This window comes from Ranitomeya variabilis, chromosome 4 (genome assembly GCF_051348905.1).
Source record: "Ranitomeya variabilis isolate aRanVar5 chromosome 4, aRanVar5.hap1, whole genome shotgun sequence".
Taxonomy (NCBI): domain Eukaryota; kingdom Metazoa; phylum Chordata; class Amphibia; order Anura; family Dendrobatidae; genus Ranitomeya; species Ranitomeya variabilis.
The window spans coordinates 353746571-353769335 of NC_135235.1; positions in this window are offsets into that span (position 1 = coordinate 353746571).

The following is a 22765-nucleotide window of genomic DNA, read 5'->3' on the forward strand; positions in this document are numbered from 1 at the left end:
GTGTGTGCCATCTGTCTCAAATTATTGGGGCACAGAAAACCTAGTGTGTCATACTGGGAATTTATTTTTTTTTTTATTCTCCCTGAAAACAAAAAAAATAGTGGGAGATTAAGATTGGCATTTCTGCTTGAGTGCCAGTCCTGTGTGTGCCATCTGTCTCAAATTATTGGGGCACAGAAAACCTAGTGTGTCATACTGGGTTTTTTTTTTAAATTCTCCCTGAAAACAAAAAAATAGTGGGAGATTAAGATTGGCATTTCTGCTTGAGTGCTGGTCCTGTGTGTGCCATCTGTCTCAAAATATTGGGGCACAGAACACCTAGTGTGTCATACTGGGAATTTTTTTTTGTTTTAAATTCTCCCTGAAAACAAAAAAAAGTGGGAGATTAAGATTGGCATTTCTGCTTGAGTGCCAGTCCTGTGTGTGCCATCTGTCTCAAAATATTGGGGCACAGAACACCTAGTGTGTCATACTGGGAATTTTTTTTTTAATTCTCCCTGAAAACAAAAAAAAATAGTGGGAGATTAAGATTGGCATTTCTGCTTGAGTGCCAGTCCTGTGTGTGCCATCTGTCTCAAATTATTGGGGCACAGAAAACCTAGTGTGTCATACTGGGAATTTATTTATTTTTTTTATTCTCCCTGAAAACAAAAAAAAATAGTGGGAGATTAAGATTGGCATTTCTGCTTGAGTGCCAGTCCTGTGTGTGCCATCTGTCTCAAATTATTGGGGCACAGAAAACCTAGTGTGTCATACTGGGTTTTTTTTTTATATTCTCCCTGAAAAGAAAAAAATAGTGGGAGATTAAGATTGGCATTTCTGCTTGAGTGCTGGTCCTGTGTGTGCCATCTTTCTCAAAATATTGGGGCACAGAACACCTAGTGTGTCATACTGGGAATTTTTTTTTGTTTTAAATTCTCCCTGAAAACAAAAAAAAAGTGGGAGATTAAGATTGGCATTTGTGCTTGAGTGCCAGTCCTGTGTGTGCCATCTGTCTCAAAATATTGGGGCACAGAACACCTAGTGTGTCATACTGGGAATTTTTTTTTTTTAATTCTCCCTGAAAACAAAAAAAATAGTGGGAGATTAAGATTGGCATTTCTGCTTGAGTGCCGGTCCTGTGTGTGCCATCTGTCTCAAATTATTGGGGCACAGAAAACCTAGTGTGTCATACTGGGAATTTTTTTTTTTTTTTTAATTCTCCCTGAAAACAAAAAAAAATAGTGGGAGATTAAGATTGGCATTTCTGCTTGAGTGCCAGACCTGTTTGTGCCATCTGTCTCAAATTATTGGGGCACAGAAAACCTAGTGTGTCATACTGGGAATTTTTTTTTTTTTTTTAATTCTCCCTGAAAACAAAAAAAAAATAGTGGGAGATTAAGATTGGCATTTCTGCTTGAGTGCCAGTCCTGTGTGTGCCATCTGTCTCAAATTATTGGGGCACAGAAAACCTAGTGTGTCATACTGGGATTTTTTTTTTTTTTTAATTCTCCCTGAAAACAAAAAAAATAGTGGGAGATTAAGATTGGCATTTCTGCTTGAGTGCCGGTCCTGTGTGTGCCATCTGTCTCAAATTATTGGGGCACAGAAAACCTAGTGTGTCATACTGGGAATTTTTTTTTTTTTTAATTCTCCCTGAAAACAAAAAAAAATAGTGGGAGATTAAGATTGGCATTTCTGCTTGAGTGCCAGTCCTGTGTGTGCCATCTGTCTCAAATTATTGGGGCACAGAAAACCTAGTGTGTCATACTGGGAATTTATTTTTTTTTTTTATTCTCCCTGAAAACAAAAAAAAATAGTGGGAGATTAAGATTGGCATTTCTGCTTGAGTGCCAGTCCTGTGTGTGCCATCTGTCTCAAATTATTGGGGCACAGAAAACCTAGTGTGTCATACTGGGAATTTATTTATTTTTTTTATTCTCCCTGAAAACAAAAAAAAATAGTCGGAGATTAAGATTGGCATTTCTGCTTGAGTGCCAGTCCTGTGTGTGCCATCTGTCTCAAATTATTGGGGCACAGAAAACCTAGTGTGTCATACTGGGATTTTTTTTTTTTTTAATTCTCCCTGAAAACAAAAAAAATAGTGGGAGATTAAGATTGGCATTTCTGCTTGAGTGCCGGTCCTGTGTGTGCCATCTGTCTCAAATTATTGGGGCACAGAAAACCTAGTGTGTCATACTGGGAATTTATTTCTTTTTTTTTTAATTCTCCCTGAAAACAAAAAAAAATAGTGGGAGATTAAGATTGGCATTTCTGCTTGAGTGCCAGTCCTGTGTGTTCCATCTGTCTCAAATTATTGGGGCACAGAAAACCTAGTGTGTCATACTGGGAATTTTTTTTTTTTTTTATTCTCCCTGAAAACAAAAAAAAATAGTGGGAGATTAAGATTGGCATTTCTGCTTGAGTGCCGGTCCTGTGTGTGCCATCTGTCTCAAATTATTGGGGCACAGAAAACCTAGTGTGTCATACTGGGAATTTTTTTTTTTTTTTTATTCTCCCTGAAAACAAAAAAAAATAGTGGGAGATTAAGATTGGCATTTCTGCTTGAGTGCCAGTCCTGTGTGTGCCATCTGTCTCAAATTATTGGGGCACAGAAAACCTAGTGTGTCATACTGGGTTTTTTTTTTAAATTCTCCCTGAAAACAAAAAAATAGTGGGAGATTAAGATTGGCATTTCTGCTTGAGTGCTGGTCCTGTGTGTGCCATCTGTCTCAAAATATTGGGGCACAGAACACCTAGTGTGTCATACTGGGAACTTTTTTTTGTTTTAAATTCTCCCTGAAAACAAAAAAAAAGTGGGAGATTAAGATTGGCATTTCTGCTTGAGTGCCAGTCCTGTGTGTGCCATCTGTCTCAAAATATTGGGGCACAGAACACCTAGTGTGTCATACTGGGAATTTTTTTTTTAATTCTCCCTGAAAACAAAAAAAAATAGTGGGAGATTAAGATTGGCATTTCTGCTTGAGTGCCAGTCCTGTGTGTGCCATCTGTCTCAAATTATTGGGGCACAGAAAACCTAGTGTGTCATACTGGGTTTTTTTTTTAAATTCTCCCTGAAAAGAAAAAAATAGTGGGAGATTAAGATAGGCATTTCTGCTTGAGTGCTGGTCCTGTGTGTGCCATCTTTCTCAAACTATTGGGGCACAGAACACCTAGTGTGTCATACTGGGAATTTTTTTTTGTTTTAAATTCTCCCTGAAAACAAAAAAAAAGTGGGAGATTAAGATTGGCATTTGTGCTTGAGTGCCAGTCCTGTGTGTGCCATCTGTCTCAAAATATTGGGGCACAGAACACCTAGTGTGTCATACTGGGAATTTTTTTTTTTTAATTCTCCCTGAAAACAAAAAAAAATAGTGGGAGATTAAGATTGGCATTTCTGCTTGAGTGCCGGTCCTGTGTGTGCCATCTGTCTCAAATTATTGGGGCACAGAAAACCTAGTGTGTCATACTGGGAATTTTTTTTTTTTTTTTAATTCTCCCTGAAAACAAAAAAAAATAGTGGGAGATTAAGATTGGCATTTCTGCTTGAGTGCCAGACCTGTTTGTGCCATCTGTCTCAAATTATTGGGGCACAGAAAACCTAGTGTGTCATACTGGGAATTTTTTTTTTTTTTTAATTCTCCCTGAAAACAAAAAAAAAATAGTGGGAGATTAAGATTGGCATTTCTGCTTGAGTGCCAGTCCTGTGTGTGCCATCTGTCTCAAATTATTGGGGCACAGAAAACCTAGTGTGTCATACTGGGATTTTTTTTTTTTTTTAATTCTCCCTGAAAACAAAAAAAATAGTGGGAGATTAAGATTGGCATTTCTGCTTGAGTGCCGGTCCTGTGTGTGCCATCTGTCTCAAATTATTGGGGCACAGAAAACCTAGTGTGTCATACTGGGAATTTTTTTTTTTTTTTTATTCTCCCTGAAAACAAAAAAAAATAGTCGGAGATTAAGATTGGCATTTCTGCTTGAGTGCCAGTCCTGTGTGTGCCATCTGTCTCAAATTATTGGGGCACAGAAAACCTAGTGTGTCATACTGGGATTTTTTTTTTTTAATTCTCCCTGAAAACAAAAAAAATAGTGGGAGATTAAGATTGGCATTTCTGCTTGAGTGCCGGTCCTGTGTGTGCCATCTGTCTCAAATTATTGGGGCACAGAAAACCTAGTGTGTCATACTGGGAATTTATTTCTTTTTTTTTTAATTCTCCCTGAAAACAAAAAAAAATAGTGGGAGATTAAGATTGGCATTTCTGCTTGAGTGCCAGTCCTGTGTGTTCCATCTGTCTCAAATTATTGGGGCACAGAAAACCTAGTGTGTCAAACTGGGAATTTTTTTTTTTTTTTAAATTCCCTATGAAAAAAAAAATAGTGGGAGATTAAGATTGGCATTTCTGCTTGAGTGCCGGTCCTGTGTGTGCCATCTGTCTCAAATTATTGGGGCACAGAAAACCTAGTGTGTCATACTGGGAATTTATTTATTTTTTTTATTCTCCCTGAAAACAAAAAAAAATAGTGGGAGATTAAGATTGGCATTTCTGCTTGAGTGCCAGTCCTGTGTGTGCCATCTGTCTCAAATTATTGGGGCACAGAAAACCTAGTGTGTCATACTGGGTTTTTTTTTTAAATTCTCCCTGAAAACAAAAAAATAGTGGGAGATTAAGATTGGCATTTCTGCTTGAGTGCTGGTCCTGTGTGTGCCATCTGTCTCAAAATATTGGGGCACAGAACACCTAGTGTGTCATACTGGGAATTTTTTTTTGTTTTAAATTCTCCCTGAAAACAAAAAAAAAGTGGGAGATTAAGATTGGCATTTCTGCTTGAGTGCCAGTCCTGTGTGTGCCATCTGTCTCAAATTATTGGGGCACAGAAAACCTAGTGTGTCATACTGGGATTTTTTTTTTTTTTAATTCTCCCTGAAAACAAAAAAAATAGTGGGAGATTAAGATTGGCATTTCTGCTTGAGTGCCGGTCCTGTGTGTGCCATCTGTCTCAAATTATTGGGGCACAGAAAACCTAGTGTGTCATACTGGGAATTTATTTCTTTTTTTTTTAATTCTCCCTGAAAACAAAAAAAAATAGTGGGAGATTAAGATTGGCATTTCTGCTTGAGTGCCGGTCCTGTGTGTGCCATCTGTCTCAAATTATTGGGGCACAGAAAACCTAGTGTGTCATACTGGGAATTTTTTTTTTTTTTTTATTCTCCCTGAAAACAAAAAAAAATAGTGGGAGATTAAGATTGGCATTTCTGCTTGAGTGCCAGTCCTGTGTGTGCCATCTGTCTCAAATTATTGGGGCACAGAAAACCTAGTGTGTCATACTGGGTTTTTTTTTTAAATTCTCCCTGAAAACAAAAAAATAGTGGGAGATTAAGATTGGCATTTCTGCTTGAGTGCTGGTCCTGTGTGTGCCATCTGTCTCAAAATATTGGGGCACAGAACACCTAGTGTGTCATACTGGGAATTTTTTTTTGTTTTAAATTCTCCCTGAAAACAAAAAAAAAGTGGGAGATTAAGATTGGCATTTCTGCTTGAGTGCCAGTCCTGTGTGTGCCATCTGTCTCAAAATATTGGGGCACAGAACACCTAGTGTGTCATACTGGGAATTTTTTTTTTAATTCTCCCTGAAAACAAAAAAAAATAGTGGGAGATTAAGATTGGCATTTCTGCTTGAGTGCCAGTCCTGTGTGTGCCATCTGTCTCAAATTATTGGGGCACAGAAAACCTAGTGTGTCATACTGGGTTTTTTTTTTAAATTCTCCCTGAAAACAAAAAAATAGTGGGAGATTAAGATTGGCATTTCTGCTTGAGTGCTGGTCCTGTGTGTGCCATCTTTCTCAAAATATTGGGGCACAGAACACCTAGTGTGTCATACTGGGAATTTTTTTTTGTTTTAAATTCTCCCTGAAAACAAAAAAAAAGTGGGAGATTAAGATTGGCATTTGTGCTTGAGTGCCAGTCCTGTGTGTGCCATCTGTCTCAAAATATTGGGGCACAGAACACCTAGTGTGTCATACTGGGAATTTTTTTTTTTAATTCTCCCTGAAAACAAAAAAAAATAGTGGGAGATTAAGATTGGCATTTCTGCTTGAGTGCCGGTCCTGTGTGTGCCATCTGTCTCAAATTATTGGGGCACAGAAAACCTAGTGTGTCATACTGGGAATTTTTTTTTTTTTTAATTCTCCCTGAAAACAAAAAAAAAATAGTGGGAGATTAAGATTGGCATTTCTGCTTGAGTGCCAGTCCTGTGTGTGCCATCTGTCTCAAATTATTGGGGCACAGAAAACCTAGTGTGTCATACTGGGATTTTTTTTTTTTTAATTCTCCCTGAAAACAAAAAAAATAGTGGGAGATTAAGATTGGCATTTCTGCTTGAGTGCCGGTCCTGTGTGTGCCATCTGTCTCAAATTATTGGGGCACAGAAAACCTAGTGTGTCATACTGGGAATTTATTATTTTTTTTTTTAATTCTCCCTGAAAACAAAAAAAAATAGTGGGAGATTAAGATTGGCATTTCTGCTTGAGTGCCAGTCCTGTGTGTGCCATCTGTCTCAAATTATTGGGGCACAGAAAACCTAGTGTGTCATACTGGGAATTTATTTTTTTTTTTTATTCTCCCTGAAAACAAAAAAAAATAGTCGGAGATTAAGATTGGCATTTCTGCTTGAGTGCCAGTCCTGTGTGTGCCATCTGTCTCAAATTATTGGGGCACAGAAAACCTAGTGTGTCATACTGGGATTTTTTTTTTTTTTAATTCTCCCTGAAAACAAAAAAATAGTGGTAGATTAAGATTGGCATTTCTGCTTGAGTGCCGGTCCTGTGTGTGCCATCTGTCTCAAATTATTGGGGCACAGAAAACCTAGTGTGTCATACTGGGAATTTATTTCTTTTTTTTTTAATTCTCCCTGAAAACAAAAAAAAATAGTGGGAGATTAAGATTGGCATTTCTGCTTGAGTGCCGGTCCTGTGTGTGCCATCTGTCTCAAATTATTGGGGCACAGAAAACCTAGTGTGTCATACTGGGAATTTATTTATTTTTTTTATTCTCCCTGAAAACAAAAAAAAATAGTGGGAGATTAAGATTGGCATTTCTGCTTGAGTGCCAGTCCTGTGTGTGCCATCTGTCTCAAATTATTGGGGCACAGAAAACCTAGTGTGTCATACTGGGTTTTTTTTTTAAATTCTCCCTGAAAACAAAAAAATAGTGGGAGATTAAGATTGGCATTTCTGCTTGAGTGCTGGTCCTGTGTGTGCCATCTGTCTCAAAATATTGGGGCACAGAACACCTAGTGTGTCATACTGGGAATTTTTTTTTGTTTTAAATTCTCCCTGAAAACAAAAAAAAAGTGGGAGATTAAGATTGGCATTTCTGCTTGAGTGCCAGTCCTGTGTGTGCCATCTGTCTCAAATTATTGGGGCACAGAAAACCTAGTGTGTCATACTGGGATTTTTTTTTTTTTAATTCTCCCTGAAAACAAAAAAAATAGTGGGAGATTAAGATTGGCATTTCTGCTTGAGTGCCGGTCCTGTGTGTGCCATCTGTCTCAAATTATTGGGGCACTGAAAACCTAGTGTGTCATACTGGGAATTTATTTCTTTTTTTTTTAATTCTCCCTGAAAACAAAAAAAAATAGTGGGAGATTAAGATTGGCATTTCTGCTTGAGTGCCAGTCCTGTGTGTTCCATCTGTCTCAAATTATTGGGGCACAGAAAACCTAGTGTGTCATACTGGGAATTTTTTTTTTTTTTTAAATTCACTATGAAAAAAAAAATAGTGGGAGATTAAGATTGGCATTTCTGCTTGAGTGCCGGTCCTTTGTGTGCCATCTGTCTCAAATTATTGGGGCACAGAAAACCTAGTGTGTCATACTGGGAATTTATTTTTTTTTTTTATTCTCCCTGAAAACAAAAAAAAATAGTGGGAGATTAAGATTGGCATTTCTGCTTGAGTGCCAGTCCTGTGTGTGCCATCTGTCTCAAATTATTGGGGCACAGAAAACCTAGTGTGTCATACTGGGTTTTTTTTTAAATTCTCCCTGAAAACAAAAAAATAGTGGGAGATTAAGATTGGCATTTCTGCTTGAGTGCTGGTCCTGTGTGTGCCATCTGTCTCAAAATATTGGGGCACAGAACACCTAGTGTGTCATACTGGGAATTTTTTTTTGTTTTAAATTCTCCCTGAAAACAAAAAAAAAGTGGGAGATTAAGATTGGCATTTCTGCTTGAGTGCCAGTCCTGTGTGTGCCATCTGTCTCAAAATATTGGGGCACAGAACACCTAGTGTGTCATACTGGGAATTTTTTTTTTAATTCTCCCTGAAAACAAAAAAAAATAGTGGGAGATTAAGATTGGCATTTCTGCTTGAGTGCCAGTCCTGTGTGTGCCATCTGTCTCAAATTATTGGGGCACAGAAAACCTAGTGTGTCATACTGGGTTTTTTTTTTAAATTCTCCCTGAAAACAAAAAAATAGTGGGAGATTAAGATTGGCATTTCTGCTTGAGTGCTGGTCCTGTGTGTGCCATCTTTCTCAAAATATTGGGGCACAGAACACCTAGTGTGTCATACTGGGAATTTTTTTTTGTTTTAAATTCTCCCTGAAAACAAAAAAAAATAGTGGGAGATTAAGATTGGCATTTCTGCTTGAGTGCTGGTCCTGTGTGTGCCATCTGTCTCAAAATATTGGGGCACAGAACACCTAGTGTGTCATACTGGGAATTTTTTTTTTTTAATTCTCCCTGAAAACAAAAAAAAATAGTGGGAGATTAAGATTGGCATTTCTGCTTGAGTGCTGGTCCTGTGTGTGCCATCTGTCTCAAATTATTGGGGCACAGAAAACCTAGTGTGTCATACTGGGAATTTTTTTTTTTTTTTAATTCTCCCTGAAAACAAAAAAAAATAGTGGGAGATTAAGATTGGCATTTCTGCTTGAGTGCCAGACCTGTTTGTGCCATCTGTCTCAAATTATTGGGGCACAGAAAACCTAGTGTGTTATACTGGGAATTTTTTTTTTTTTTTTAATTCTCCCTGAAAACAAAAAAAAAATAGTGGGAGATTAAGATTGGCATTTCTGCTTGAGTGCCAGTCCTGTGTGTGCCATCTGTCTCAAATTATTGGGGCACAGAAAACCTAGTGTGTCATACTGGGATTTTTTTTTTTTTTTAATTCTCCCTGAAAACAAAAAAAATAGTGGGAGATTAAGATTGGCATTTCTGCTTGAGTGCTGGTCCTGTGTGTGCCATCTGTCTCAAAATATTGGGGCACAGAACACCTAGTGTGTCATACTGGGAATTTTTTTTTGTTTTAAATTCTCCCTGAAAACAAAAAAAAGGTGGGAGATTAAGATTGGCATTTCTGCTTGAGTGCCAGTCCTGTGTGTGCCATCTGTCTCAAATTATTGGGGCACAGAAAACCTAGTGTGTCATACTGGGATTTTTTTTTTTTTAATTCTCCCTGAAAACAAAAAAAATAGTGGGAGATTAAGATTGGCATTTCTGCTTGAGTGCCGGTCCTGTGTGTGCCATCTGTCTCAAATTATTGGGGCACAGAAAACCTAGTGTGTCATACTGGGAATTTATTTCTTTTTTTTTTAATTCTCCCTGAAAACAAAAAAAAATAGTGGGAGATTAAGATTGGCATTTCTGCTTGAGTGCCAGACCTGTTTGTGCCATCTGTCTCAAATTATTGGGGCACAGAAAACCTAGTGTGTCATACTGGGAATTTTTTTTTTTTTTTAATTCTCCCTGAAAACAAAAAAAAAATAGTGGGAGATTAAGATTGGCATTTCTGCTTGAGTGCCAGTCCTGTGTGTGCCATCTGTCTCAAATTATTGGGGCACAGAAAACCTAGTGTGTCATACTGGGATTTATTTTTTTTTTTAATTCTCCCTGAAAACAAAAAAAATAGTGGGAGATTAAGATTGGCATTTCTGCTTGAGTGCCGGTCCTGTGTGTGCCATCTGTCTCAAATTATTGGGGCACAGAAAACCTAGTGTGTCATACTGGGAATTTATTATTTTTTTTTTAATTCTCCCTGAAAACAAAAAAAAATAGTGGGAGATTAAGATTGGCATTTCTGCTTGAGTGCCAGTCCTGTGTGTGCCATCTGTCTCAAATTATTGGGGCACAGAAAACCTAGTGTGTCATACTGGGAATTTATTTTTTTTTTTTATTCTCCCTGAAAACAAAAAAAAATAGTCGGAGATTAAGATTGGCATTTCTGCTTGAGTGCCAGTCCTGTGTGTGCCATCTGTCTCAAATTATTGGGGCACAGAAAACCTAGTGTGTCATACTGGGATTTTTTTTTTTTTTAATTCTCCCTGAAAACAAAAAAATAGTGGGAGATTAAGATTGGCATTTCTGCTTGAGTGCCGGTCCTGTGTGTGCCATCTGTCTCAAATTATTGGGGCACAGAAAACCTAGTGTGTCATACTGGGAATTTATTTCTTTTTTTTTTAATTCTCTCTGAAAACAAAAAAAAATAGTGGGAGATTAAGATTGGCATTTCTGCTTGAGTGCCAGTCCTGTGTGTTCCATCTGTCTCAAATTATTGGGGCACAGAAAACCTAGTGTGTCAAACTGGGAATTTTTTTTTTTTTTTAAATTCCCTATGAAAAAAAAAATAGTGGGAGATTAAGATTGGCATTTCTGCTTGAGTGCCGGTCCTGTGTGTGCCATCTGTCTCAAATTATTGGGGCACAGAAAACCTAGTGTGTCATACTGGGAATTTATTTATTTTTTTTATTCTCCCTGAAAACAAAAAAAAATAGTGGGAGATTAAGATTGGCATTTCTGCTTGAGTGCCAGTCCTGTGTGGGCCATCTGTCTCAAATTATTGGGGCACAGAAAACCTAGTGTGTCTTACTGGGTTTTTTTTTTAAATTCTCCCTGAAAACAAAAAAATAGTGGGAGATTAAGATTGGCATTTCTGCTTGAGTGCTGGTCCTGTGTGTGCCATCTGTCTCAAAATATTGGGGCACAGAACACCTAGTGTGTCATACTGGGAATTTTTTTTTGTTTTAAATTCTCCCTGAAAACAAAAAAAAAGTGGGAGATTAAGATTGGCATTTCTGCTTGAGTGCCAGTCCTGTGTGTGCCATCTGTCTCAAATTATTGGGGCACAGAAAACCTAGTGTGTCATACTGGGATTTTTTTTTTTTTTAATTCTCCCTGAAAACAAAAAAAATAGTGGGAGATTAAGATTGGCATTTCTGCTTGAGTGCCGGTCCTGTGTGTGCCATCTGTCTCAAATTATTGGGGCACAGAAAACCTAGTGTGTCATACTGGGAATTTATTTCTTTTTTTTTTAATTCTCCCTGAAAACAAAAAAAAATAGTGGGAGATTAAGATTGGCATTTCTGCTTGAGTGCCAGTCCTGTGTGTTCCATCTGTCTCAAATTATTGGGGCACAGAAAACCTAGTGTGTCATACTGGGAATTTATTTTTTTTTTTTATTCTCCCTGAAAACAAAAAAAAAATAGTGGGAGATTAAGATTGGCATTTCTGCTTGAGTGCCGGTCCTGTGTGTGCCATCTGTCTCAAATTATTGGGGCACAGAAAACCTAGTGTGTCATACTGGGAATTTATTTATTTTTTTTATTCTCCCTGAAAACAAAAAAAAATAGTGGGAGATTAAGATTGGCATTTCTGCTTGAGTGCCAGTCCTGTGTGTGCCATCTGTCTCAAATTATTGGGGCACAGAAAACCTAGTGTGTCATACTGGGTTTTTTTTTTAAATTCTCCCTGAAAACAAAAAAATAGTGGGAGATTAAGATTGGCATTTCTGCTTGAGTGCTGGTCCTGTGTGTGCCATCTGTCTCAAAATATTGGGGCACAGAACACCTAGTGTGTCATACTGGGAATTTTTTTTTGTTTTAAATTCTCCCTGAAAACAAAAAAAAAGTGGGAGATTAAGATTGGCATTTCTGCTTGAGTGCCAGTCCTGTGTGTGCCATCTGTCTCAAAATATTGGGGCACAGAACACCTAGTGTGTCATACTGGGAATTTTTTTTTTAATTCTCCCTGAAAACAAAAAAAAATAGTGGGAGATTAAGATTGGCATTTCTGCTTGAGTGCCAGTCCTGTGTGTGCCATCTGTCTCAAATTATTGGGGCACAGAAAACCTAGTGTGTCATACTGGGTTTTTTTTTTAAATTCTCCCTGAAAACAAAAAAATAGTGGGAGATTAAGATTGGCATTTCTGCTTGAGTGCTGGTCCTGTGTGTGCCATCTTTCTCAAAATATTGGGGCACAGAACACCTAGTGTGTCATACTGGGAATTTTTTTTTGTTTTAAATTCTCCCTGAAAACAAAAAAAAAGTGGGAGATTAAGATTGGCATTTGTGCTTGAGTGCCAGTCCTGTGTGTGCCATCTGTCTCAAAATATTGGGGCACAGAACACCTAGTGTGTCATACTGGGAATTTTTTTTTTTAATTCTCCCTGAAAACAAAAAAAAATAGTGGGAGATTAAGATTGGCATTTCTGCTTGAGTGCCGGTCCTGTGTGTGCCATCTGTCTCAAATTATTGGGGCACAGAAAACCTAGTGTGTCATACTGGGAATTTTTTTTTTTTTTTAATTCTCCCTGAAAACAAAAAAAAATAGTGGGAGATTAAGATTGGCATTTCTGCTTGAGTGCCAGACCTGTTTGTGCCATCTGTCTCAAATTATTGGGGCACAGAAAACCTAGTGTGTCATACTGGGAATTTTTTTTTTTTTTTTAATTCTCCCTGAAAACAAAAAAAAAATAGTGGGAGATTAAGATTGGCATTTCTGCTTGAGTGCCAGTCCTGTGTGTGCCATCTGTCTCAAATTATTGGGGCACAGAAAACCTAGTGTGTCATACTGGGAATTTTTTTTTTTTTTTAATTCTCCCTGAAAACAAAAAAAAATAGTGGGAGATTAAGATTGGCATTTCTGCTTGAGTGCCAGTCCTGTGTGTGCCATCTGTCTCAAATTATTGGGGCACAGAAAACCTAGTGTGTCATACTGGGAATTTATTTATTTTTTTTATTCTCCCTGAAAACAAAAAAAAATAGTGGGAGATTAAGATTGGCATTTCTGCTTGAGTGCCAGTCCTGTGTGTGCCATCTGTCTCAAATTATTGGGGCACAGAAAACCTAGTGTGTCATACTGGGTTTTTTTTTTAAATTCTCCCTGAAAACAAAAAAATAGTGGGAGATTAAGATTGGCATTTCTGCTTGAGTGCTGGTCCTGTGTGTGCCATCTGTCTCAAAATATTGGGGCACAGAACACCTAGTGTGTCATACTGGGAATTTTTTTTTGTTTTAAATTCTCCCTGAAAACAAAAAAAAAGTGGGAGATTAAGATTGGCATTTGTGCTTGAGTGCCAGTCCTGTGTGTGCCATCTGTCTCAAAATATTGGGGCACAGAACACCTAGTGTGTCATACTGGGAATTTTTTTTTTTAATTCTCCCTGAAAACAAAAAAAAATAGTGGGAGATTAAGATTGGCATTTCTGCTTGAGTGCCGGTCCTGTGTGTGCCATCTGTCTCAAATTATTGGGGCACAGAAAACCTAGTGTGTCATACTGGGAATTTTTTTTTTTTTTTAATTCTCCCTGAAAACAAAAAAAAATAGTGGGAGATTAAGATTGGCATTTCTGCTTGAGTGCCAGACCTGTTTGTGCCATCTGTCTCAAATTATTGGGGCACAGAAAACCTAGTGTGTCATACTGGGAATTTTTTTTTTTTTTTTAATTCTCCCTGAAAACAAAAAAAAAATAGTGGGAGATTAAGATTGGCATTTCTGCTTGAGTGCCAGTCCTGTGTGTGCCATCTGTCTCAAATTATTGGGGCACAGAAAACCTAGTGTGTCATACTGGGAATTTTTTTTTTTTTTTAATTCTCCCTGAAAACAAAAAAAAATAGTGGGAGATTAAGATTGGCATTTCTGCTTGAGTGCCAGTCCTGTGTGTGCCATCTGTCTCAAATTATTGGGGCACAGAAAACCTAGTGTGTCATACTGGGAATTTATTTATTTTTTTTATTCTCCCTGAAAACAAAAAAAAATAGTGGGAGATTAAGATTGGCATTTCTGCTTGAGTGCCAGTCCTGTGTGTGCCATCTGTCTCAAATTATTGGGGCACAGAAAACCTAGTGTGTCATACTGGGTTTTTTTTTTAAATTCTCCCTGAAAACAAAAAAATAGTGGGAGATTAAGATTGGCATTTCTGCTTGAGTGCTGGTCCTGTGTGTGCCATCTGTCTCAAAATATTGGGGCACAGAACACCTAGTGTGTCATACTGGGAATTTTTTTTTGTTTTAAATTCTCCCTGAAAACAAAAAAAAAGTGGGAGATTAAGATTGGCATTTCTGCTTGAGTGCCAGTCCTGTGTGTGCCATCTGTCTCAAATTATTGGGGCACAGAAAACCTAGTGTGTCATACTGGGATTTTTTTTTTTTTTAATTCTCCCTGAAAACAAAAAAAATAGTGGGAGATTAAGATTGGCATTTCTGCTTGAGTGCCGGTCCTGTGTGTGCCATCTGTCTCAAATTATTGGGGCACAGAAAACCTAGTGTGTCATACTGGGAATTTATTTCTTTTTTTTTTAATTCTCCCTGAAAACAAAAAAAAATAGTGGGAGATTAAGATTGGCATTTCTGCTTGAGTGCCAGTCCTGTGTGTTCCATCTGTCTCAAATTATTGGGGCACAGAAAACCTAGTGTGTCATACTGGGAATTTATTTTTTTTTTTATTCTCCCTGAAAACAAAAAAAAAATAGTGGGAGATTAAGATTGGCATTTCTGCTTGAGTGCCGGTCCTGTGTGTGCCATCTGTCTCAAATTATTGGGGCACAGAAAACCTAGTGTGTCATACTGGGAATTTATTTATTTTTTTTATTCTCCCTGAAAACAAAAAAAAATAGTGGGAGATTAAGATTGGCATTTCTGCTTGAGTGCCAGTCCTGTGTGTGCCATCTGTCTCAACTTATTGGGGCACAGAAAACCTAGTGTGTCATACTGGGTTTTTTTTTTAAATTCTCCCTGAAAACAAAAAAATAGTGGGAGATTAAGATTGGCATTTCTGCTTGAGTGCTGGTCCTGTGTGTGCCATCTGTCTCAAAATATTGGGGCACAGAACACCTAGTGTGTCATACTGGGAATTTTTTTTTGTTTTAAATTCTCCCTGAAAACAAAAAAAAAGTGGGAGATTAAGATTGGCATTTCTGCTTGAGTGCCAGTCCTGTGTGTGCCATCTGTCTCAAAATATTGGGGCACAGAACACCTAGTGTGTCATACTGGGAATTTTTTTTTTAATTCTCCCTGAAAACAAAAAAAAATAGTGGGAGATTAAGATTGGCATTTCTGCTTGAGTGCCAGTCCTGTGTGTGCCATCTGTCTCAAATTATTGGGGCACAGAAAACCTAGTGTGTCATACTGGGTTTTTTTTTTAAATTCTCCCTGAAAACAAAAAAATAGTGGGAGATTAAGATTGGCATTTCTGCTTGAGTGCTGGTCCTGTGTGTGCCATCTTTCTCAAAATATTGGGGCACAGAACACCTAGTGTGTCATACTGGGAATTTTTTTTTGTTTTAAATTCTCCCTGAAAACAAAAAAAAAGTGGGAGATTAAGATTGGCATTTGTGCTTGAGTGCCAGTCCTGTGTGTGCCATCTGTCTCAAAATATTGGGGCACAGAACACCTAGTGTGTCATACTGGGAATTTTTTTTTTTTAATTCTCCCTGAAAACAAAAAAAAATAGTGGGAGATTAAGATTGGCATTTCTGCTTGAGTGCCGGTCCTGTGTGTGCCATCTGTCTCAAATTATTGGGGCACAGAAAACCTAGTGTGTCATACTGGGAATTTTTTTTTTTTTTTAATTCTCCCTGAAAACAAAAAAAAATAGTGGGAGATTAAGATTGGCATTTCTGCTTGAGTGCCAGACCTGTTTGTGCCATCTGTCTCAAATTATTGGGGCACAGAAAACCTAGTGTGTCATACTGGGAATTTTTTTTTTTTTTTAATTCTCCCTGAAAACAAAAAAAAAATAGTGGGAGATTAAGATTGGCATTTCTGCTTGAGTGCCAGTCCTGTGTGTGCCATCTGTCTCAAATTATTGGGGCACAGAAAACCTAGTGTGTCATACTGAGATTTTTTTTTTTTTTTTAATTCTCCCTGAAAACAAAAAAAAATAGTGGGAGATTAAGATTGGCATTTCTGCTTGAGTGCTGGTCCTGTGTGTGCCATCTGTCTCAAAATATTGGGGCACAGAACACCTAGTGTGTCATACTGGGAATTTTTTTTTGTTTTAAATTCTCCCTGAAAACAAAAAAAAATAGTGGGAGATTAAGATTGGCATTTCTGCTTGAGTGCCAGTCCTGTGTGTTCCATCTGTCTCAAATTATTGGGGCACAGAAAACCTAGTGTGTCATACTGGGAATTTTTTTTTTTTTTTAAATTCCCTATGAAAAAAAAAATAGTGGGAGATTAAGATTGGCATTTCTGCTTGAGTGCCGGTCCTGTGTGTGCCATCTGTCTCAAATTATTGGGGCACAGAAAACCTAGTGTGTCATACTGGGAATTTATTTTTTTTTTTATTCTCCCTGAAAACAAAAAAAAATAGTGGGAGATTAAGATTGGCATTTCTGCTTGAGTGCCAGTCCTGTGTGTGCCATCTGTCTCAAATTATTGGGGCACAGAAAACCTAGTGTGTCATACTGGGTTTTTTTTTAAATTCTCCCTGAAAACAAAAAAATAGTGGGAGATTAAGATTGGCATTTCTGCTTGAGTGCTGGTCCTGTGTGTGCCATATGTCTCAAAATATTGGGGCACAGAACACCTAGTGTGTCATACTGGGAATTTTTTTTTGTTTTAAATTCTCCCTGAAAACAAAAAAAAGTGGGAGATTAAGATTGGCATTTCTGCTTGAGTGCCAGTCCTGTGTGTGCCATCTGTCTCAAAATATTGGGGCACAGAACACCTAGTGTGTCATACTGGGAATTTTTTTTTTAATTCTCCCTGAAAACAAAAAAAAATAGTGGGAGATTAAGATTGGCATTTCTGCTTGAGTGCCGGTCCTGTGTGTGCCATCTGTCTCAAATTATTGGGGCACAGAAAACCTAGTGTGTCATACTGGGAATTTTTTTTTTTTTTTTTAATTCTCCCTGAAAACAAAAAAAAATAGTGGGAGATTAAGATTGGCATTTCTGCTTGAGTGCCAGACCTGTTTGTGCCATCTGTCTCAAATTATTGGGGCACAGTAAACCTAGTGTGTCATACTGGGAATTTTTTTTTTTTTTTTAATTCTCCCTGAAAACAAAAAAAAAAATAGTGGGAGATTAAGATTGGCATTTCTGCTTGAGTGCCAGTCCTGTGTGTGCCATCTGTCTCAAATTATTGGGGCACAGAAAACCTAGTGTGTCATACTGGGATTTTTTTTTTTTTTAATTCTCCCTGAAAACAAAAAAAATAGTGGGAGATTAAGATTGGCATTTCTGCTTGAGTGCCGGTCCTGTGTGTGCCATCTGTCTCAAATTATTGGGGCACAGAAAACCTAGTGTGTCATACTGGAAATTTATTATTTTTTTTTTTAATTCTCCCTGAAAACAAAAAAAAATAGTGGGAGATTAAGATTGGCATTTCTGCTTGAGTGCCAGTCCTGTGTGTGCCATCTGTCTCAAATTATTGGGGCACAGAAAACCTAGTGTGTCATACTGGGAATTTATTTTTTTTTTTATTCTCCCTGAAAACAAAAAAAAATAGTGGGAGATTAAGATTGGCATTTCTGCTTGAGTGCCAGTCCTGTGTGTGCCATCTGTCTCAAATTATTGGGGCACAGAAAACCTAGTGTGTCATACTGGGAATTTATTTTTTTTTTTTATTCTCCCTGAAAACAAAAAAAAATAGTCGGAGATTAAGATTGGCATTTCTGCTTGAGTGCCAGTCCTGTGTGTGCCATCTGTCTCAAATTATTGGGGCACAGAAAACCTAGTGTGTCATACTGGGATTTTTTTTTTTTTTAATTCTCCCTGAAAACAAAAAAAATAGTGGGAGATTAAGATTGGCATTTCTGCTTGAGTGCCGGTCCTGTGTGTGCCATCTGTCTCAAATTATTGGGGCACAGAAAACCTAGTGTGTCATACTGGGAATTTATTTCTTTTTTTTTTAATTCTCCCTGAAAACAAAAAAAAATAGTGGGAGATTAAGATTGGCATTTCTGCTTGAGTGCCAGTCCTGTGTGTTCCATCTGTCTCAAATTATTGGGGCACAGAAAACCTAGTGTGTCATACTGGGAATTTTTTTTTTTTTTTAAATTCCCTATGAAAAAAAAAATAGTGGGAGATTAAGATTGGCATTTCTGCTTGAGTGCCGGTCCTGTGTGTGCCATCTGTCTCAAATTATTGGGGCACAGAAAACCTAGTGTGTCATACTGGGAATTTATTTTTTTTTTTTATTCTCCCTGAAAACAAAACAAAATAGTGGGAGATTAAGATTGGCATTTCTGCTTGAGTGCCAGTCCTGTGTGTGCCATCTGTCTCAAATTATTGGGGCACAGAAAACCTAGTGTGTCATACTGGGTTTTTTTTTTAAATTCTCCCTGAAAACAAAAAAATAGTGGGAGATTAAGATTGGCATTTCTGCTTGAGTGCTGGTCCTGTGTGTGCCATCTGTCTCAAAATATTGGGGCACAGAACACCTAGTGTGTCATACTGGGAATTTTTTTTTGTTTTAAATTCTCCCTGAAAACAAAAAAAAAGTGGGAGATTAAGATTGGCATTTCTGCTTGAGTGCCAGTCCTGTGTGTGCCATCTGTCTCAAAATATTGGGGCACAGAACACCTAGTGTGTCATACTGGGAATTTTTTTTTTAATTCTCCCTGAAAACAAAAAAAAATAGTGGGAGATTAAGATTGGCATTTCTGCTTGAGTGCCAGTCCTGTGTGTGCCATCTGTCTCAAATTATTGGGGCACAGAAAACCTAGTGTGTCATACTGGGTTTTTTTTTTAAATTCTCCCTGAAAACAAAAAAATAGTGGGAGATTAAGATTGGCATTTCTGCTTGAGTGCTGGTCCTGTGTGTGCCATCTTTCTCAAAATATTGGGGCACAGAACACCTAGTGTGTCATACTGGGAATTTTTTTTTTTTAATTCTCCCTGAAAACAAAAAAAAATAGTGGGAGATTAAGATTGGCATTTCTGCTTGAGTGCCGGTCCTGTGTGTGCCATCTGTCTCAAATTATTGGGGCACAGAAAACCTAGTGTGTCATACTGGGAATTTATTTATTTTTTTTTTAATTCTCCCTGAAAACAAAAAAAAATAGTGGGAGATTAAGATTGGCATTTCTGCTTGAGTGCCAGTCCTGTGTGTGCCATCTGTCTCAAATTATTGGGGCACAGAAAACCTAGTGTGTCATACTGGGAATTTTTATTTATTTTTTTTAAATTCCCTATGAAAAAAAAAAATAGTGGGAGATTAAGATTGGCATTTCTGCTTGAGTGCTGGTCCTGTGTGTGCCATCTGTCTCAAATTATTGGGGCACAGAAAACCTAGTGTGTCATACTGGGTTTTTTTTTTAAATTATCCCTGAAAAAAAAAAATAGTGGGAGATTAAGATTGGCATTTCTGCTTGAGTGCTGGTCCTGTGTGTGCCATCTGTCTCAAATTATTGGGGCACAGAAAACCTAGTGTGTCATACTGGGATTTTTTTTTTTTTTATTCTCCCTGAAAAAATAAAAAATAGTGGGAAATTAAGATTGGCATTTCTGCTTGAGTGCCAGTCCTGTGTGTGCCATCTGTCTCAAATTATTGGGGCACAGAAAACCTAGTGTGTCATACTGGGAATTTTTTTTTTTTTTTAAATTCTCCCTGAAAACAAAAAAAAATAGTCGGAGATTAAGATTGGCATTTCTGCTTGAGTGCCAGTCCTGTGTGTGCCATCTGTCTCAAATTATTGGGGCACAGAAAACCTAGTGTGTCATACTGGGATTTTTTTTTTTTTAATTCTCCCTGAAAACAAAAAAAATAGTGGGAGATTAAGATTGGCATTTCTGCTTGAGTGCCGGTCCTGTGTGTGCCATCTGTCTCAAATTATTGGGGCACAGAAAACCTAGTGTGTCATACTGGGATTTTTTTTTTTTTTTTTTAATTCTCCCTGAAAACAAAAAAAAATAGTGGGAGATTAAGATTGGCATTTCTGCTTGAGTGCCAGTCCTGTGTGTTCCATCTGTCTCAAATTACTGGGGCACAGAAAACCTAGTGTGTCATACTGGGAATTTATTTTTATTTTTTTATTCTCCCTGAAAACAAAAAAAAATAGTGGGAGATTAAGATTGGCATTTCTGCTTGAGTGCCAGTCCTGTGTGTGCCATCTGTCTCAAATTATTGGGGCACAGAAAACCTAGTGTGTCATACTGGGTTTTTTTAAAAAATTCTCCCTGAAAACAAAAAAAAATAGTGGGAGATTAAGATTGGCATTTCTGCTTGAGTGCCGGTCCTGTGTGTGCCATCTGTCTCAAATTATTGTGGCACAGAAAACCTAGTGTGTCATACTGGGAATTTATTTTTATTTTTTTATTCTCCCTGAAAACAAAAAAAAATAGTGGGAGATTAAGATTGGCATTTCTGCTTGAGTGCCAGTCCTGTGTGTGCCATCTGTCTCAAATTATTGGGGCACAGAAAACCTAGTGTGTCATACTGGGTTTTTTTTAAAAATTCTCCCTGAAAACAAAAAAAAATAGTGGGAGATTAAGATTGGCATTTCTGCTTGAGTGCTGGTCCTGTGTGTGCCATCTGTCTCAAAATATTGGGGCACAGAACACCTAGTGTGTCATACTGGGAATTTTTTTTTTTTAAATTCTCCCTGAAAACAAAAAAAAAAGTGGGAGATTAAGATTGGCATTTCTGCTTGAGTGCCAGTCCTGTGTGTGTCATCTGTCTCAAATTATTGGGGCACAGAAAACCTAGTGTGTCATACTGGGAATTTTTTTTTTTTTTTTTTAAATTCCCTATGAAAAAAAAAATAGTGAGAGATTAAGATTGGCATTTCTGCTTGAGTGCCTGTCCTGTGTGTGCCATCTGTCTCAAATTATTGGGGCACAGAAAACCTGGTGTGTCATACTGGGATTTTTTATTTTTTTTTAATTCTCCCTGAAAACAAAAAAAATAGTTGGAGATTAAGATTGGCATTTCAACTTGAGTGCCGGTCCTGTGTGTGCCATCTGTCTCAAATTATTGGGGCACAGAAACCCTAGTGTGTCATACTGGGAATTTTCTTTTTTTTTTAATTCTCCCTGAAAACAAAAAAAATATTGGGAGATTAAGATTGGCATTTCTGCTTGAGTGCCAGTCCTGTGTGTGCCATCTGACTCAAATTATTGGGGCACAGAAAACCTGGTGTGTCATACTGGGATTTTTTTTTTTTTTAAATTCTCCCTGAAAACAAAAAGAAATAGTGGGAGATTAAGATTGGCATTTCTGCTTGAGTGCCGGTCCTGTGTGTGCCATCTCTCAAATTATTGGGGCACAGAAAACCTAGTGTGTCATACTGGTAATTTTTTTTTTTTAAATTCTCCCTGAAAACAAAAAAAATAGTTGAAGATTAAGATTGGCATTTCTGCTTGAGTGCCGGTCCTGTGTGTGCCATCAGTCTCAAATTATTGGGGCACAGAAAACCTAGTGTGTCATACTGGGATTTTTTTTTTTCTTAAATTCTCCCTGAAAACAAAAAAAAGTGGGAGATTAAGATTGGCATTTCAGCTTGAGTGCCGGTCCTGTGTGTGCCATCTGTCTCAAATTATTGGGGCACAGAAAACCTAGTGTGTCATACTGGGATTTTTTTTTTTTAAATTCTCCCTCAAAACAAAAAAATAGTGGGAGATTAAGATTGGCATTTCAGCTTGAGTGCTGGTCCTGTGTGTGCCATCTGTCTCAAATTATTGGGGCACAGAAAACCTAGTGTGTCATACTGGGAATTTATTTATTTTTTTTTAATTCTCCCTGAAAACAAAAAAAAATAGTGGGAGATTAAGATTGGCATTTCTGCTTGAGTGCCAGTCCTGTGTGTGCCATCTGTCTCAAATTATTGGGGCACAGAAAACCTAGTGTGTCATACTGGGATTTTTTTTTTTTAAATTCTCCCTGAAAACAAAAAAAATAGTGGGAGATTAAGATTGGCATTTCTGCTTGAGTGCCGGTCCTGTGTGTGCCATCTGTCTCAAATTATTGGGGCACAGAAAACCTAGTGTGTCATACTGGGAATTTATTTTTTTTTTTTTAATTCTCCCTGAAAACAAAAAAAAAATAGTGGGAGATTAAGATTGGCATTTCTGCTTGAGTGCCAGTCCTGTGTGTGCCATCTGTCTCAAATTATTGGGGCACAGAAAACCTAGTGTGTCATACTGGGTTGTTTTTTTTTAAATTCTCCCTGAAAACAAAAAAATAGAGGGAGATTAAGATTGGCATTTCTGCTTGAGTGCTGGTCCTGTGTGTGCCATCTGTCTCAAAATATTGGGGCACAGAACACCTAGTGTGTCATACTGGGATTTTTTTTTTTTTAAATTCTCCCTGAAAACAAAAAAAAAAGTGGGAGATTAAGATTGGCATTTCTGCTTGAGTGCCAGTCCTGTGTGTGCCATCTGTCTCAAATTATTGGGGTACAGAAAACCTAGTGTGTCATACTGGGATTTTTTTTTTTTTTTAATTCTCCCTGAAAAAAAAAATAGTGGGAGATTAAGATTGGCATTTCTGCTTGAGTGCCGGTCCTGTGTGTGCCATATGTCTCAAATTATTGGGGCACAGAAAACCTAGTGTATCATACTGGTAATTT